General features: G+C 41.7%; 1 protein-coding gene and 1 pseudogene across 19 annotated transcripts in view; one reads left to right on the forward strand and one right to left on the reverse strand.

The window, feature by feature from the left end:
• NEK11 (NIMA related kinase 11) overlaps window positions 1-18,279 on the forward strand; it is a 253,722-nt gene that overhangs the window by 153,529 nt on the left and 81,914 nt on the right. The window lies entirely within an intron of this gene.
• LOC112661186 (39S ribosomal protein L42, mitochondrial-like) lies at window positions 11,119-11,666 on the reverse strand (annotated as a pseudogene).

Genomic DNA, 18,279 nt, shown 5'->3' on the forward strand with positions numbered 1-18,279 from the left:
GTCAGATGCTCCACTGACTGAACCACCCAGGCATCCTATTTTGTGTGTGTGTGTGTGTGTGTGTGTGTGTGTGTTTTATAATGCTACTTTCCTTTTTATTTTATTTTTACTTTCCAAACTCTTTAATGTTACTGTGAGGTTTCAGAACTATAGTATAAAAAAATCCCTCCTTTTTATTTCTTAGGGCCAATGATAAATATAGGACACAGTTTTACTCTCTGAGTTGTGCATCTGTCACATGCGGTATGATAGCTGAAATTTTCTCTACACAGCAAAGTGTTAGAAAAAGCAGAGTGATCTTTTTGGAATTGTGCCGCAGGGGCAGAGAAATGGATAACAGGCTATGCTTTGTGAATTGGTTTTAAATCTTTTGGGACAAGATGCTGAGGCTTCTCACATCCATGTTGGTATTTTGTCTCACAAAACCCTGTCAGGTAGTTATTCTTATTTCTATTTTCCAGATGAGGAAACTGAGTCTCCACGAGAAGTAGGTTGCCAGTGGCCATGCAGCTAGGAAAGGCTCAGAACCATGCACAGGCCAAGGTTTATCACATTCTCAAGCCAGTTTTCTTTCTAGTACAAAAGGTGTATCAACCTAGAGTGGACTTGGCATAATAGAAACAGGAGTGGAAATCTCAATTGAGTAATAGAGAGAGGTTAACTACAATCCCATTTGTTTTTCCTAGTAATTTGATATCATTTCCCCCTCCCTAAAGGCAGTGAATGTGTGGTTGTGATGAGTTTCTGCTCTTCCCTTCCTAGGTTATTTTATTAGTGACACACAAAATTGTAGTTACAGAACTTCATGCCAAGACCCAGTCTGTCAGCTTTGTGAATTGGGTGAAACCTTCAGCCATCACTGGGATCTTCCTCTTCTTCCCTCTTCCCAGTCTCACCCTTGACCCAAGCGTGTCCAGGGTCTACTTCAGTTATCACTCTATCCATGGCTTTTATGTGAGTAATCAGATCAAAGTTACATAGTTTGTGTTTGATGAAAGAAAAACAGTCTTTCATCAAACAGTCCAATGGGTTTCATTGGGATTGATTGCTGAGTCCCTTGTACCCACCCATGACAATCTTCAGCAGTAGCATCTCCAAAGTGATTTTATTAAGCACCTAATTGCTGTTGATAGTATGTTGCTTCTCTGCTGTGTTAAGCATCAACAACACCTTTATCACAAGCCATTATCATATTGTTGATAGCTACTCTATGAAGTCTCTGGTCACTGAATTGGAACCAGCCTCTTAGATCTCAGGAGAATGGAGTTTATAGCTGTCATCATAACAGGGTTTTCAACAGTATTTGTGGGACTTGTCACTGAAAACTTTTTTTGCTCTAATGGACATGCTTTAGGGCTGCTGTTTAATGAGTATGTTCAGAGACCCTTATGTTTTTCCCTTGCTGCCTTGACCATCATTTCCCTCTTCAAGACTAATCAATGTCCTGTGTGCACCAGGTATACACACTCTAGGTAGACCATAATGACTTCACACAGAACTCCTTCGGAAAAGGCTCTATTGTTTAATGAGTGTGGCTTGCATCAATCCTTGTTTTAAGAAGGCTCTTAGGACCATGGTGTTTGTTCTTGCCACGACGAAGGGCTACGGAAGCCCATTTTACCAACTAATTCTGAAGCTTTCACCAAATCCTCTAGTGGTTTTGAAATTCTCTGCATAGTGAAGCATGAGGTAAAGCAGAATCATCTTCTTGGAATGGAGCCACAGAAGCAGAGAAATGGATATAGGCTAGAGAAGACCTAAGAATCTACCGAGGACTCTTAGATCAGGTCATCATGAGAATATATGCCTTTGAGTGTCTTCTATTAATAGAATCATTAGTTTAATCAAATCCTAATTGTTATAACAATAACAACTAATGTCCCCTGAACCTTTATTCTATGCCATGTACTTTTATATACTGTGTCAGTCCAGGTCCTCTGGGAAGCAGATGACAAGACAGAATTGGGGAAAGCCTCAAACCACAATGCTGGTCTACATCTTTGAGGGCAAGGATGGAGGGAGAGGGAGGACTAGATGACATCCTGTGCAGGGCAGCTCTAAAAAAGTCTTCACAGCTCTGGTAAGAGAGCCCCAGGGCAAAAACTGCCTTGCCCATCAGAGGAGATCAAACTGGGCAGGAATGGCCTGGCTCTCGTATCCCCACACTCCACCTGGCTGGGTGCTTCCAGGGAAGAGCCGATCCTGAGGGGGCAGCAGCTGGGGGTAGTCACCTACACTGGCAGCAGGCTGGTTCTTGAAGAGAAATGTAAATGGTGCACCCCCGGCTACTGGCACTTTCGTTTAATTCTTACAAGTTGGCCCTTTGATGCGTGTATTCTAGTTGAAGTACATCAAGCTGGAATTTAACTGACTGGACTCAAACAGGGGAGAAGGTGAGAGTGAGGAAAGGCAGAGAAGGGCCAAGAGAAAGGAAGAAAATATAAGTTAGTGATTTCAGGTCAGTTCTGCCTAACATTTTACCAAAAGGCAGATGTCCCAGATGGAGAAAGAGCCGAAAGCTGTAAATCCAGAATCCCGCGCTGCCTCTCAGGGCTCATGTGTCTCTCAGATTGAGAACCTCTTGGTGCTTTGAATTATTGCCCTAGACTTATAGTATTTAAAGCTACATGTTCTTCATACAATGCAGTTCCTAAGTGCAAGTCAGTTCTTTCATTTGGTGCTCAAAAGGAAACAGCATATTTTGTCTATCATTAGTTACTATATTAAGCACTGACTTTAAAACTCAGGTCCCTTGAAAGATGAGACTGTTGTGATCTCCTCACTTTGCACAAGAGGAATCTGAGGCTCAGTGAAGGGAACACAGCTGGCAAGTAGCCACACAGCTAGCAAGTAGCAGAGCTGCAGATCTGACACTTCTTTTAGCCACTTCTTTGTACAGTATTTTCCTGGCACAACAGCTTAACTATAGCAATTATAATCCCTCCTCCATGATGATTGGGTAAACACATTAGATGCCAGGGGATAGCAGAAGGGCCACTGCATTATCTAGTCTGGTTCTACTGAACAGAATTACTGAGCTATGCACAAAGCAAAAGTTATACTGCGCCTTGGAGAAGTGCTGAGTTGTGAAAATTGAAACAAAAAAAGAGCCTGCCTCCCACATCTGGTATAGGATACAGAATTCTCTCCTCCTGCTATCTTTTTGTTTGTTTGTTTTAGTAGAAGATGCCAGAACTCTTGAGTCCAAGTTGTAGGGCTGATTTAACTACTATTTTGCATGCACTGACTTAATCAATTTAACTTCATGCATGAGGGGAAGCAGTTTTTGTCTTGAAGTGACCGTAGAGGTCATCAGTTGTAAGAAGCACTGTAAATAGCCCCACTATTTAACATCTCTCCATCAGCATCCCCCGACCTTCGTCCCAGGCTGGAAAGCAGCTAGCCTGGTTGAGGTGTTAGAGAAACTCAGCAGTCTCATGTGTCACCCTTCCAGGTAACAGGCCTTCTGTAGATCTAGGTCGCGTTGCTGAAAGGAGTCACTTTGATGAGACAGTTTCCATTCTCGTTCCTGTTCCAGCTCTCACTTCCATCATGGCTGTCCTGCCTTCCCTCTCTACTATTTCTTGTCCAAGCCAAAGCATAGTGCATTGCTGGTCAGACAGGGACCAGCAAACCTTGCCCTGGGACATAGGCACTGTGGGCTTTGTAGATCTAGTCCCTAAATCTGTTAAATCAAATCCACTATTGTATTGAAGATCACACCTACACTTTCACCCCAATCCCAAAGAATGGAGGGAAAAAAAAGAAGGCGATGGGGTGGATGAAGACAAAGCAAAACTTAGTGGGAGTGCAAAGAGTCTGTGTACTCCTATCAGTGTGGAGGGTAGGAGCCTCCACTAGCCTCCCCCACATCCATGTTGGGAGCTGAGCAGAGGTCTGCAACAGCTGGGGCAGGAAAGGGACAGTGAGCAACCTGCACTGTGCTCTCCTGTGCTACTCCTAGAGCTGGGGGTGAACATGGTGGAACAGTGTATGCTGGTTTTGTAAAGTTGGTAAGCCTAGTTGGCATGGCACCTTTGGGGCTTCTCCTAAACAGCCCTTGCAAACACATGGCCCATCCCACTATTCTGTGATTCAGTTACACAGAGAAATTAATTTTATTTTCTGAATATTTTATTCATGGGGAAAGAGTGAATACCATTTCATGATGTCTAGGAAGAAAGGAGTATGACACATCTAGGACATTGTTGGAGGTACGGTCCTTTCTACATAACTGCTAATCTGGAAGTGGTCCATGTCATACCAGAGAAAGTAGTCATCATTCTTAATAAAACAGAGCTAGACTTGCAGCACGTCAGGTGCCATGCTAAGGCCTTTATGTGCCTTATCCCATTTTATACTCACAAGTACTTTACAGAGTTAACATCTTCCCATCCCACTTTACAAAGGGGAAAGTGCCAAATGGAAAGAAAGAATAACTAATTTGACCAACGTCACCTAGTCCATTGACAGGGCTGGAATACAAACCAGCAGATGCTCCTTGTCAACTAGGAGACAGTTGGGGTGAGTGTAGAACTGAATGTAGAAGCTAGTAAAGGAGAGGAAAAGAAGATTCTAGGGACCTCAGGGACAGCTCCAAAATGTGTGAGAACATGATCGGATGATTTAAAATCATGTTGAAAACACAGGACTATGTTTTCTATGTACTCTGTGGGATTCATATAGCAATAAAGCTAGAGCTGGAGTCAAAAATAGTAACGTGCAGTAAAGAAGTGTGTATGACAAGGGCTACCTTTTGGAACATGAACCAATAAACATTCCTTAAATTGCAGGACTTTCTTCCCTAGACTACTGAACATGTGTCATGAAAAGAGATAAATAGTTCATCAAGAGCAAGTGAGCTTTTAGGAGAGAAAGGGTGGATTGGGGGCAGGCTCCCCCACCCCACACTGCTGCCACTTGATAAATGGATCACAGCAAAGGTACCACCCACCCCAGCTCCTGAAAAATTCATTGCCCAAGTTCCTGGGTGGGCGCCGTGATGCCACTCCCAACGACCCTGCTTTCTTTTCTCTTCTCTCCATCCTTTACATTTCTAAACTGCGATCCAAAATGTCTTAAGAGCTCTGTATGGGATACCTGTGAATGTCTTTGAAACCCAGAAGCAACCTCACGGATACCGATGTGCCACGGGCCTAGGCATTAATAAGAGACAGCTGCAGTGAGGTTTTAATAATGTAGAGTAAACAAGGCATTAGCAGTGAAATGTGGACACATTGACAGTCACGTATCAGTGACTCCAAATTCAGTGACAGAGGCATTTAGTGTTACAGGAGCCTGGGGGCTTATTTGCAGTTTGAGTTTTGCAGATGTGGTTCTGTGTTCCCATCACTGCACACACTCTGAGACCTTTTTTCCTTGACAGAAGGTGACCATTGGCAGTGAGATAAGAGTGAAGACGTCAGCTTACTGATTTCAGGGCAGCCTCCACCAAGGCACCATCCGCTTTGTCCTGTGGCTTTGTACTAAACGGCACCCTCTGTCTTCCTATGAATTATGAATGCAAATAAGCACGGCTTGCCTTCTAATGAGATTGAAGAGAGATGTGAAAGGTACTTCTCTGAGTGTGTAGAAAGTGGATAAGGTCACCTTGGTGTTTTGGTTTCTGTAACTTAGTGACATTTTTCAGGATGTAGTGGAAATAGTTTGAAGGAGAGTGTGCAGTAGTGTAGTAAAGCAGCTTGCGGGAAAGAACACGGGTGGGTTGTTGCTTAGATCATACATTATCTATCACATATTTGAGTGTTCTAGGCGCTGGGTTTAAGGTAGTGAAAAACAGACACAATGCCATCTTCATGGACATCTCACCCATTCTCATGTATTTACAGAGTATCCATAGACTGTCAACTCCCAAATGTGTGTCTTCCATTCTTCCCATTCTTCAGCTCTGTCTCCCCATAACCCCAGATTCACATACCCCATCTGCCCAGGAGTGGGGATAGGTGTCATATGGACTTCTAATAGACATCCTAAACTAAGCATGTCCAAAAGTGAACGAATACACACCAGCCCCAGTCCACATCAGCTCCTCCTGAGTCAACCTTGACTCACGACCTTTCACTCACATTCCACTTCCAATCCATAAGCAAAACCTATTGACTTGATCTTTAGAATATGATCACTACTTAGCACCTCTATTCCAATTGCTGGAGCCACCATCACCTCCCCAGTGTATGATTGCAATAGCTTCTAACTGGTCTCCCAGTTACCCTGCCCGCCATACCTCACTCAAACTAAAAGGCATGAGTCTGTTCAAAATGGTCTTGCAGCATCCCATCATCACCCATGGAAGAGCCCCTCCCTTCCATCACTGTGAGAATTGCCCTTGCCCACCCCACTGTAGTCATATTAGTCTCCTTCCTGTTTCTGGAATACACCAGGCATGTTCCTGCCATAGAAAGCCTGGAATGCCCTCCCCTCCAGATACACAAATTATTTTGCTCCCTCTTTACCTTCAGGTCTGTGCTTATATGCTGTCATATTGGGGAGGACTCAGAGTACTTAGATAAAATAGCACTTACTGGCCTGAGAAGTCTTGTGTCCTTTCCCTGCTTTATTTTCTCCATAGATCTTATTACCATCTGACCTACCACTGTTTACTTGCTTCTTCATTTATGGTCTGTCTTCCCCTACTAAAATAGTAGGGCAAAGATTCTGTTTGTATCACTGCTGTATTCCCAAGCACCTTGAACAGTGTTTAGCACAGGGCAAATACTGAGCAGATATATTGTGAGATAAATGGATGAATGAATGCCTGCATGGATAGTCTAGTGGTACAGGCAGCCCATAAGCCAGTAGGCAAACATCTAGAGCAATAAGGAAAGGAAGAGGTTAAAGTGATGGAGGAAATGGGCTTTAGGAGGGGCGGTGGGGACACCAAACTGAGAGAGGAATCAGGAAGTTTCTAGAAGAGGGGTTTTCAGCTATAACCTGAAGGATGGAAAAAGCCAGCCCCTTGATGTAAAGAAACAGAAATGAGAGAGGAGTATTTCATAGAGGGGGAAGGGTGTATAAGAAGGCTCAGGTCATAAAAGGACTTGGCAACTTTGAGAAATTGCATAGTAAGCAAGAGGATCGATGCTTTTGGAGAAGTCAGGCCAGCGGTAGCTACATCATGAAGGTCTTGTAAGGAGAGTGGATTTTATTTTAGGTACAAGACTAATCCAGTGAAGGGCAAGTGAAATAAAGTCTTAAAATGAGTCCATGGCAGTAGAAATAGGAATAACAGTGGCAGTGGAAGGTGGGGTTTGGCTGGAAGGGGGCTTGGGGTAAATTTCAGGGATGATAGAGGTGTTCTTTATCTTGTTTGGGGTGGTGGCTACATGGGTATCTTACACTGAAAATCTGGCATTTCGTTGCATGCAATTTACCTGATAAAAATAATACACCATCAACGATGTCATGAAGACAAAAAAAAAAAAACTACCAAAAAAACTACACTAGAAATGTGATACTCATACATATATAATGACACTTGTAAGTCAGCCTGTATTGAGGCTGCTTCTTTGACTCCTTATAGCCTGTGCATGACTTTTTAGCTTCAAGGAGGTCCTGGGTACACTCAAATAAGTGTCTTGGGAAAAAAGGGTGAGTCTAGATTGACTGAGCATGAGTGGGGTAAAGGGTTCCATATGGTTTGGTTTCACCCTGTGAGACTCTGACAACACAGGTGCCCAAGAAGTAAGAGAAATCAGCCCCTTCACATCATCACACCCACTGACATAGGGACGCTTGAGGGGGAGGATGTGCCCAATGGTCTGAGTTAGATGAAGCCTGGCTGAACTCCTTTCTGTGGCTGGAGCTATATAGATGCTTATGTCCACTTTATCCATATGTTTATAGATCTTTGCTTGGGATTGTTCCACAGACAGAAATGGTGTCGGGCCTGGCAGCACACCATGTAGTATCCATTCCCACTTATCCTGAGCAGCCTTCCGCCCCAGGAAACATAAAACACTTCCTAGCTGTGAAGCTGTTTATGTCTGGGTTGCTAACTGTCCAGCCTTCTGTGTGTATGCCTTTGGGAGTCAGCATTGCGCACCCGCCAGGAGAGCGCTGATGCTGCTAGATGTAGACAGATGGTTGGGTTTTCACCACCTCAAGGTGTGGGGCAGGAAGCAGAAGAACCCCCCTCTGGGAGGTTCTTGAGAATGTCTAAAGATAGATGTACAATTGCTAAGGGCTATTGGTACCCAAACTGAGCCCTCATCTGAAAGTAAGGTCTTCTGACAGGTAGTTACCATTCATTCATTCATTCATTCATTCACAATTCATTCTAAGAAGGGCACAATATTGTGAACTGGTTACCATTTTACTGATGTCACTGCTAGATCTCTTTATCCATATATATATATGAAGCTATATGTATATATACCTTCAAAGAAAGCTGTGTAAGTGAACATTGAAACTTCTCAAGTTTCAGACTTATGTAACATTTCTCTTAAATAAGTGCTTTGTTTCTTTTTTAGCCAACTTACAGTTCTTTATCTCTCATTGAATGAGAGGAAGACATTCACAGGGGAAACATGGAAGAGTGAAGGACACAATGTCTTTACCTCTCTGCCTTGCCTCACTCTGGCTCCTTTCTCTGTAATATCTTCTTCATCCAGATAAAGGTCAAGTGTCCTTAGACTTTGGACAACAAACCTCATGGGACTGGGCTTCTCTGTGAGTGGCTTCTCATTGCTTTGTTCCCTCAGGGGAATAAGTGACTGTCAGCGACAGCTTGAGAAACAAACTGCTTCAGAAAGAGATTTCTTCAACTGCATTATCCATTCCAACAATTTGAGCAGAAAGTTAAGCTGGGTTCCAAGCTGCTGAGCATATTGGTCATGTACCAAACAAACATTTTTGAGCATTTTGTTTAACAAACACATATTACAGTTAATATGTCACAGACATGGATCTATGCACTTTGGAGATGCTAACATTTATTCCTCCTAACAACCCATTTTATAGTTAGGGAACGTAAGGCATGAATAGGTTAAGTACCGGGGATCCCTGGGTGGCTCAGTGGTTTAGCGCCTGCCTTTGGCCCAGGGCGTGATCCTGGAGACCTGGGATCGAGTCCCGTATTGGGCTCCCTGCATGGAGCCTGCTTCTCCCTCTCTCTCTCTCTCTCTCTGTGTGTGTGTCTCATGAATAAATAAGTAAAATCTTAAAAAAAAAAATAGGTTAGGTACCGTGCTCAAGACACACAACTGGCAAATGGCAAAGCCAGATGTAAACTCAGTCAGGCTTTATCCAAAGCCCATGCCCCTAACCACTAGGCTGTGCCCCTCTCCCTTGGTCCATTCTGTCAGAGCCTTCACTTTGTGCCAGTGGCCAGCCTCCCCTCATGATCTGGATAAATCTTTTTTTTTTAAGATTTTATTTATTTATTCATGAGACAGAGAGAGAGAGAGAGAGAGAGAGAGAGGGGCAGAGGGAAGCAGGCTCCATGCAGGGAGCCCAACGTTGGACTTGATCCCGGGTCTCCAGGATCACGCCCTGGGCTGACAGCAGCGCTAAACTGCTGAGCCACTAGGGCTGCCTGATCTGGATAAATCTTAAATCCTATTCATTCCAGCCAGTTTGTCCATTAAACTCCACCAGGGATTGGTTTAAGAAGAATATGCAATCAATCCTGGTCAAAAAGTGTGAGGATATATTTTCTCAGGGAGGAGGGGGTCTGAGAGTGCATGGAGAGGAACATACTGGAGCTCTTTGTTTAAGCCAGTTTATGTAGGCTTTGGGTTACTTGTAGCTGAAACTGTCCTAGGTGATATAGATGATAAATTAAGATTCTTTTTCTTTTCCTAGCAGGAATATTGGTGTAGAAATATGGTTGTGTAGTTATTGGATTATATTTTCAAAATAGCTTCTTGTCAACTTTCAAATAAAAGTTTGAATTCCAAGGAACAAACCAATGCTTGTGATATGCACAAATGACAGTATTTGGGGCTTGCCTCTAAGAATTAACATGAAATGTAGGATGCTCCGTAGTTCTGGTTTGGTATAAACCTTGTAACGACATTTTGACTACCCTGGTCTGTTATGGAGTATCCATGTCCAGATGTTATTGAGAATTTGATTCATTGAGTCTATCAGAGTATTAGATTTGAATAAAATAATGCTCAGAAAAAATCTTCCTAGATTGGAAAACTACTTTTTTCCACACCCCTGAATTCTCTCTCTCTCTCTCTTTTTTTAAGTTAAATTTTCATTAGTATATATTGCAATATTGGTTTCAGGAGTAGAATTCAGTGATTCATTGCTTACATACAATACTCAGTGCTCATCACAAGTACCCTCCTTAATACCCATCACCCATCTAGCCCATCCTCCTCCTTCTCTCTCCATCCCCTCAGTTTGTTCTCTATCATTAAGAGTCCTTTATGGTTTGTTTCTCTCTCTCCTTTTCTTTTCCCCCTTCCTATATGTTCATCTGTATATATGTGCACCACACCTTCTTTATCTATTCATCAGTCAGTGGATATTTGGACTCTCTCCATAGTTTGGCTATTGTTGATAATGCTGCAATAAACATTGAGGTGCATGTACCCCTTCAAATCTGTATTTTTGTGTCCTTTGGGTAAATACAGAGTAGTGCAATTGCTGGATCATAGGATAGTTCTATTTCTACCTTTTTGAGGAACCTCCATACTGTTCTTCAACGTGGCTGCACCAGTTTCCATTCGTACCAACAATGTGAGAGGGTTCCCCTTTCTCTGCATCCTCGCCAACACCTTTTGTTTCTTGTGTTGTTGATTTTAGCCATTCTGAGAGTTGTGAGGTGGTACCTCATCATGGTTTTGATTTGTGTTCCCTGATGATGAGTGATGTTGAGCATTTTTTCATGTGTCGTTGGCCACCTGTATGTCTTTTTGGAAAAGTATCTATTCATGTCCTCTGCCCATTTCTTAACTGGATTATTTGTTTTTTGGGGTGTTGAGTTTGATAAATTCTTTATGGACTTTGGAGACCAGCCTTTTATCAGATATGTCATTTGCAAAAATTCCATAGATTGCCTTTTAGTTTTGCTGATTGTTTCTTTCCTGTGCAAACCCCTTTTTAACATATGAAAATACATTTTATTATTTTGCTATATAGCATATTAGTGAATATACTCAATTGCATTTCTCAAATGGCAAATGAGACACAAGATAACATCTTTTTGATTCCTGAAAACCTCAGTATCATCTGTCTTTTGGAGGATCCAGTTTCCTACGACGTCTATAATACTGTTCACAAGGATACCAATGGTGCTTAGTAGTAAAGAACATTTTGCTAAGTTGTTCTATCATAAGTCCTTGCTCAAAGTGTTCATTTTTTTCTTCCAGTCTGGTTTTCAGCACTTGGTCATGTGTTTCTTCATTATTATGCACAGGATCTGGCCGAGGGATAGGTTTTGTATGCTCATATGGAATGTCCACAGAGGGTGGTAGCATACTATCGTCCTGCCGTCAGATGTCAAAGCAAGCTCTACTTTGCAATATAGTCATCTGGTAGAGGAGAATACATAGATTTATGACAAACACAATATAAAGCTCCATTTTGAATCGGAATTAAATGTTTCCAGACAGTTCTGTTTGATATTGCCCATTTTACTGCTGCCAATGCCATGGTGAATCAAGATGCTATTGGGTGGTGTAAAAGATGATTTGAAGAGAGATGGATTTTTTTTAAAGATTTTATTTATTTATTCATGATAGTCACACACACACAGAGAGAGAGAGAGGCAGAGACACAGGCAGAGGGAGAAGCAGGCTCCATGCACCGGGAGCCCGACGTGGGATTTGATCCCGGGTCTCCAGGATTGTGCCCTGGGCCAAAGGCAGGCGCTAAACTGCTGTGCCACCCAGGGATCCCCGAGAGATGGATTTTAAATTCTGCTTCCACGTGTAACTATTTTCATCCCTGTGTCAGCGGCACCACGATCCTGCCATTTTACCTCAATCTGGGTCCCAGAACGTGCAAACCCTTTTTATCTTGATGAAGTTGCAATAGCTCATTTTTGCTTTTGTTTCCCTTGCCTCCAGCAATGTGTCTAGCAAGAAGTTGCTGAGGTCAAAGAGGCTTCTACCTGTGTTCTCTAGGATTTTGTTTCACATTGCCGTCTTTCATCCATTTTGAGTTTATTTTTGTGTATGGTGTAAGGAAATGGTCTAATTTCATTCTTCTGCATGTTGCTATCCAGTTTTCCCAACATCATTTGTTGAAGAGACTTTTTCCATTGGATAGTCTTTTCTGCTTTGTCAAAGATTAGCTGACCATATAGTTGTGGGTCCATTCCCAGGTTCTCTATTCTGTTGCACTGATCAGTGTGTCTGTTTTTGTGCCAGGACCATACTGTCTTGATGATTACAGCTTTGTAATATAGATTGAAATCTGGGATCATGATGCCTCCAGTTTCGTTTTTCTTTTTCAGGATTGCTTTGGCTATTTGGGGTCTTTTGTGGTTCTATAAAATTTTAGGATTATTTGTTCTAGCTCTGTGAAAAATGTTGGCGCTATTTTGATAGGGATTGCATTAAATGTTTAGATTGCTTTTAGGTAGTATAGACATTTTAACAATGTTTGTTCTTCCAATACATGAGCATGGAATGCTATTCCATTTTGTTGTGTCCTCTTCAGGTTCTTTCTTAGGTACCACTTTAGTTAGGATTATTCCTAGATATGTTTTTGTTTTTGGTGCAATTGCAAATGGTATCAATTCCTTAATTTCTTTTTCTGCTGCTTTGTTATTGGTGTATAGAAATGCAACAGATTTCTGAACATTGATTTTTATATCCTCCAACTTTGCTGAATTAATGTATGAGTTCCACAATTTTTTTGTGGAGTCTTTTGGGTTTTCTACATTAGAGTATCATGTTGTCTGCAAGTAGGAAAGTTTGACTTCTTCCTTACTGATTTGGATGCCTTTTATTTCATTTTGTTGTCTGATTACTGAGGCTAAGACTTCCAGTACTATGTTAAATAGTAATGGTGAGAGTGGGCATCCTTGTCATGTTCCTGACCATAGCCTCTTAGTTTTCCCCATTGAGGATGATATTGGCTGTGGGGGTTTTTATATATGGCCTTTATGATGCTGAGATATGTTTCATTTATCCCTACTTTGTTGAGGGTTTTTATCAAGAATGGACATTATATTTTCTCAAATGCTTTTTCTGCATCTATTGACAAGATTGTTTGGCTTTTATTCTTTCTTTTATTAATATATACACCACTGAATTCTTTATGGTTGGGAGATTTTTATGTTTTTCAGGAATCAGAATTCTCTAATTATACCAATAGTAAGTTGAGTAGGGAAGCAACAGAATTGGTTGGCAATTATAGGTGGTTGGATTTTTGTTTTTGTTTTTATGGCCCAGAGAGTCTTCAGGACATGAAAAGAGTGTTATTGAAAACTAACATTTAATTGAACTTTTGATTTCCAGTGTATGCAATATTCAAAATATTAAAGTATCTGACACAGAAGACTTCAATAATAAATGTGATTCTTTTGAGTTTTGTCACTCTCTAATTCATCATGAACATATCTAGTACTGTATACACCAAAGTTCTTCACATATTTCTTAAATGAAAACAAGAGTAAAAAAAAAAAAAAAGAAAACAAGAGTAAAGGGGAGATTTTGCTATTGTTTCAGACATGTATTATGTATAAAATATCTAATATATTAATACCTATGGTTTTTGTGTAAGTTCTATAGTTATACCTTACACACACACATATATGGACATACACATCCCACTATTCTAAATGTAAAGCTCAGCAAAGAAAAGACATCATGTTCTTGAAGCCATGCAGAGAAGGAGAAATGTCTTAGTCTTAATACTTAAATAGTCCTTCTTGGAAATTACCTTGATTCTTCATGAAGATAACTTCTAAGTTGTGGAATATATATACATTGCAATCAATTAGAAGTCTATAAACTCATATCTATAATAGAATGCGACAAGTATCATGATGCCAAGTGATTCCATGTCAGTACAGTGGGCATTTTGCCCTCTAGGAGTATTTGGAAGTTTTTTTTTTTTAAGATTTTATTTATTTATTCATGTGCAACACAAAGAGAGACAGAGACACAGGCAGAGGGAGAAGCAGGCTCCATGCAGGAAGCCCAATGCGGGACCCAATCCCCGGTCTCCAGGATCATGCCCTGGGCTGCAGGCGGTGCCAAACTGCTGCGCCACCGGTGCTACCCTATTTGGAAATTTCTAATGACATGTTTAATTGTCACAACTTGGGTGAGGGGGGGTACTGGTAGTAGGTGAAGGCCAGGGATACTGCCAAACATCCTACAACACACACAATGGTCCCCCACACCAAGAATTACCCAGCCCAACATGTCACTAGTGCTGAAGTTGAAAAATCTTGAGTTAGTAAAATAGGTGCTTGTGGAAATTCTTCCCAGCTTAAAGTAACATTCACACTAATTGAATAAATGAGAATTCTCTAAAGATAAACAGATCTTTCTAGTACAATCTTCATGGCAGGCTCATTAAAGTAGTCTAGCACCAATCATTCTTATTGCTAAAGTTTGCTCTTGAAATTGTGGTCCATGGACCAGCAGTATTAGTAGCTGTTGAGAGCTTGTTAAAATGTAGAATCTTGACCCTACTCCAGACCTGCTGAATCAGATTCTGCATTCTTAACCAGATCCCTGGATGATTCCTACACAGAGTAAAATTTGAGAGTCACTGGGTAAGAGGACTACGTATCTATACCTCACCTCCAAAGCTGATCTGTGACTGGAAACAGGCCAAGAGCTCCACTACCTAGGAATACAAAACAAGATTGGAAAGCCTCCCTATCACAGGTGTGAAGTAGAAAATACCCCATACAATGTTAACTGTTTTCATTGCTCAGCAATTAAAAGGAGAGTGAGTTGGAAGCTAGTTTACTGTGGTGATCACTTTGTAATGTATATAAATGTTGAATCATGATGTTGTACATCTGAAACTATAATATTATATGTTGACCACACTTCCATTTCAAAAAAAAGGACACTGAGAAATTCATTGAAGCACACTGAATTTTTAACAGGGTTTGGTACAGGTCTGCTATCACCAAATGTGTTATTGATTCCAAAAATACTTTCCCAGTTTCATCCTAAAATCCTTTTGGGTAACTGTGACCTATGTCTGCAAGGCTAAAGGATAAAAACTCTTTCAGTTAACCTTTGCAAAAAAAAAAAAAAAAACATGCTCCATCCATCTTTTTAGAAGTTGCTCCAGAATCTAAAACATCATGGTTTGGGCAGCCCGGGTGGCTCAGCCCAGGGCGTGATCCTAGAGACCCGGGATCGAGTCTCATGTCAGGCTCCCTGCACAAGCCTGCTTCTCCCTCTGCCTGTGTCTCTGCCTCGCTCTCTCTCTCTCTCTCTCTCTCTCTCTCTCTGTGTCTCTCATGAATAAATAAATAAAATCTTTAAAAGAAAAATCATGGTTCTAATGTGGAGTAGTAGGACGTAAATATCTTTTTGCTGAAATGCTCATACTTAGGTATTTTCAGTAAAGTGACTTGAGGGCAATGGTGGGAAAGTAGCATTATTTTTTTTTTAATTTTTATTTATTTATGATAGGCACAGAGAGAGAGGCAGAGACACAGGCAGAGGGAGAAGCAGGCTCCATGCACCGGGAGCCTGATGTGGGATTCGATCCCGGGTCTCCAGGATCGCGCCCTGGGCCAAAGGCAGGCGCCAAACCGCTGCGCCACCCAGGGATCCCAGTAGCATTATTTTTTAATCTCAAAGAAAGAACCAAGGAAATGTTTTAATTGAAAAGTTAAAGGCATTTTAGATCTAAGGATACTAAAGCAATCTTTCTTCCAATGAGAGTAACTTATGTGTAATAGGATAGAGGTTCTCATAGTAGAAAATGTTTACTTGAACAAGAGTAAGGACAGGGAGCTTGCAGATGTCCCAGGACTAAATCCAGTAAAGACACCTGGGGATCCTAGAGTAGACTGAATGGGACAGGAAGCTCGGTTAATGTATTAGTCCACATGAGGCTTTCCCAAAGAATGTTCCTGGGTTTCACAGGCAATTAGGTTTGGGAAATACTATGTTAAACAGTGTTTTAGATCTTTATTAGAAGGCTTTTCAGAGCTTTCAATGTGTTCATGAAGGTTATGAATCTCCAAGATACCACAGACATATGGTATAGTTTTGTTGAAGCCAAGGTAGATAAATCTGTGACCCAGATAGTAAAGGGTCCTATTCCTTATGGGCCATAGGATCTATCGGACAAATATCCTGGGGCCTGCTAGAATGTGGAATTGGGAAGAATAGTAAACCAGGCCCAGGAAGGACCGACTAGGAGGCAAGGAAGGCCTGGGGGACTAATGAGCAAAAAGCTAAATTTAGAATGAGAAATTCTAAACCTGACATTCACATGCTTCACCTGAGGCTTTTATCTCTCAATAGTAGCACATCTCACAGTGCCTAGTGGTGTGTACCCTGCAGTGGTCACAGGGAGGGAGAACTTGTAGCAGGACTTCAGCCCATAGTGAGGTCATCTTTTGAGAGCACATTCCTCATTTTGGGACATTTGGAAGGTAACAACAGAAAGTTTCCCAGAGGCTCCTGAGAGGGATTTCACCAAAGGAAGTTCCAGTTAGGGGTAGCCTGTGGGTCATATGTCTCTGAGGTCAGCTCAGAAAGAGTCAGAAAATAGCCATACGATAGAACATCTGAGAGCCAGGCAGCCTGGGTGACTCAGTGATTTAGCGCCACCATCAGCCCAGGGTGTGATCCTGGAGACCCGGGATCGAATCCCACGTCAAGCTCCCTGCATGGAGCCTGCTTCTCCCTCTCTGCCTCTCTCTGTGTGTCTCTCATGAATAAATAAAGAAAATCTTAAAAAAAAAAAGAACAAGCCAAGGAAAATAAAGAGTGAAGCAGAAGATGCACCATCAGATGGCTCAATAGGAAGCTCTGTAAATAAAAGCCTCTGAAAAAATTGAATGGGGAAAATGCATTCAAAGTTTGCACTGGACTGAGAAGCTCTGAATTTAAATAAAACCTGCATGGTGAGGTAGGAACAGGAATATTCTGTTTGTTGCTTTGGGTGGCTTTTCTTTCATCAGCATTTTCAAAAAAGGTTTATTGGTTGCTTCCTGTGTGCCCACCTCTGAGCTAATAATTACTCAGCAGGCATGGTCCTGCACTCATGGAGCTCACAATAATGAACAAAACATTAATTTTATCTTTGGATAAGTGAATCAATCAAAAGAAACGGCACTGCGATAGGGTTAACTAAAGTGGTGATGGAAACGTAATTTAGACAGATGCTCAGAGGACCTCTGAGCAGGTGACAGAACGTGGAGATCTGAAGGATGAGGAAGGCAGTCACTTGAATATATATGTGAGGCCAACGCATTCTCAGCCAATGAGAAGGGCCCCAAGGTGCAAAAGATCCTGGTGCATTTGAAGAGAAGAGAGCAATGTGGCTGAAGCAAGGTGCACAGAAGAGCAAGTGGAAAGAGGCGAGATTAGAAAGATCAAAAGGAACTGGATCACACTAGACGTGGCAAGCCATGACTGGATTTCATTCTATCTACAGGGCTCTGGGTTGTATTCCATGCACAGCAACAAAGTGTGGCTTTTATAAGGGAAATGGATTAAAGCAATGCCACAGTGGAAGCAGAGAAGTAAGGAGGCAAGAGATGATTGATGGTGGCTTGAGCTAGGGTAACTGTTGGATTTTTACTTGTTTACTTTTAATGTGTGGCTCTTTTTTAATAGAAAAGAAGGGCCTTGGTACTGGTTTCCCAGTTTGGCTTCTGTGATCCTACAAGCCACCTGATGGTAGACAGCTTGCATTGCAGGAGAAATAATGAAGGAGGTCACTGCTGAAAGGCTAGTCTGGGATACAGCAGAACACAAGATCATCCCTCCCAGCCTCTGTTCATGTGCTCTCTTCCCTCCCATCTATGAAAATGGATGGTCTGTCCCCAAATGGTGGGCTAAGTAAGGCTGCTGCATCTGTCTCCCTCATCTTTGTATACATTGGTACGTAACTAGCATTCAGTAAATGTTTCCTGAATGGAATACAACTGAGTAATCAAGTGACAGTTTTGTGTGTGTATGAACTAAATCTTTCACCATGACTAGCTCTACGATGAGGAGATAATCTGAATTATTTAATCAGATAGAACTTGCTGATAATTAAATCAATCGATGCAGTATGATTTTTACAGGCCTGAAAAGATACCATCTGATTTTCTCCTTTGATGTGCTTGCTTTCTGGTGCCTAAACTTTTGCTATTAGAAA

This window comes from Canis lupus, chromosome 23 (genome assembly GCF_003254725.2).
Source record: "Canis lupus dingo isolate Sandy chromosome 23, ASM325472v2, whole genome shotgun sequence".
In the NCBI taxonomy this organism is placed as follows: Eukaryota; Metazoa; Chordata; class Mammalia; order Carnivora; family Canidae; genus Canis; species Canis lupus.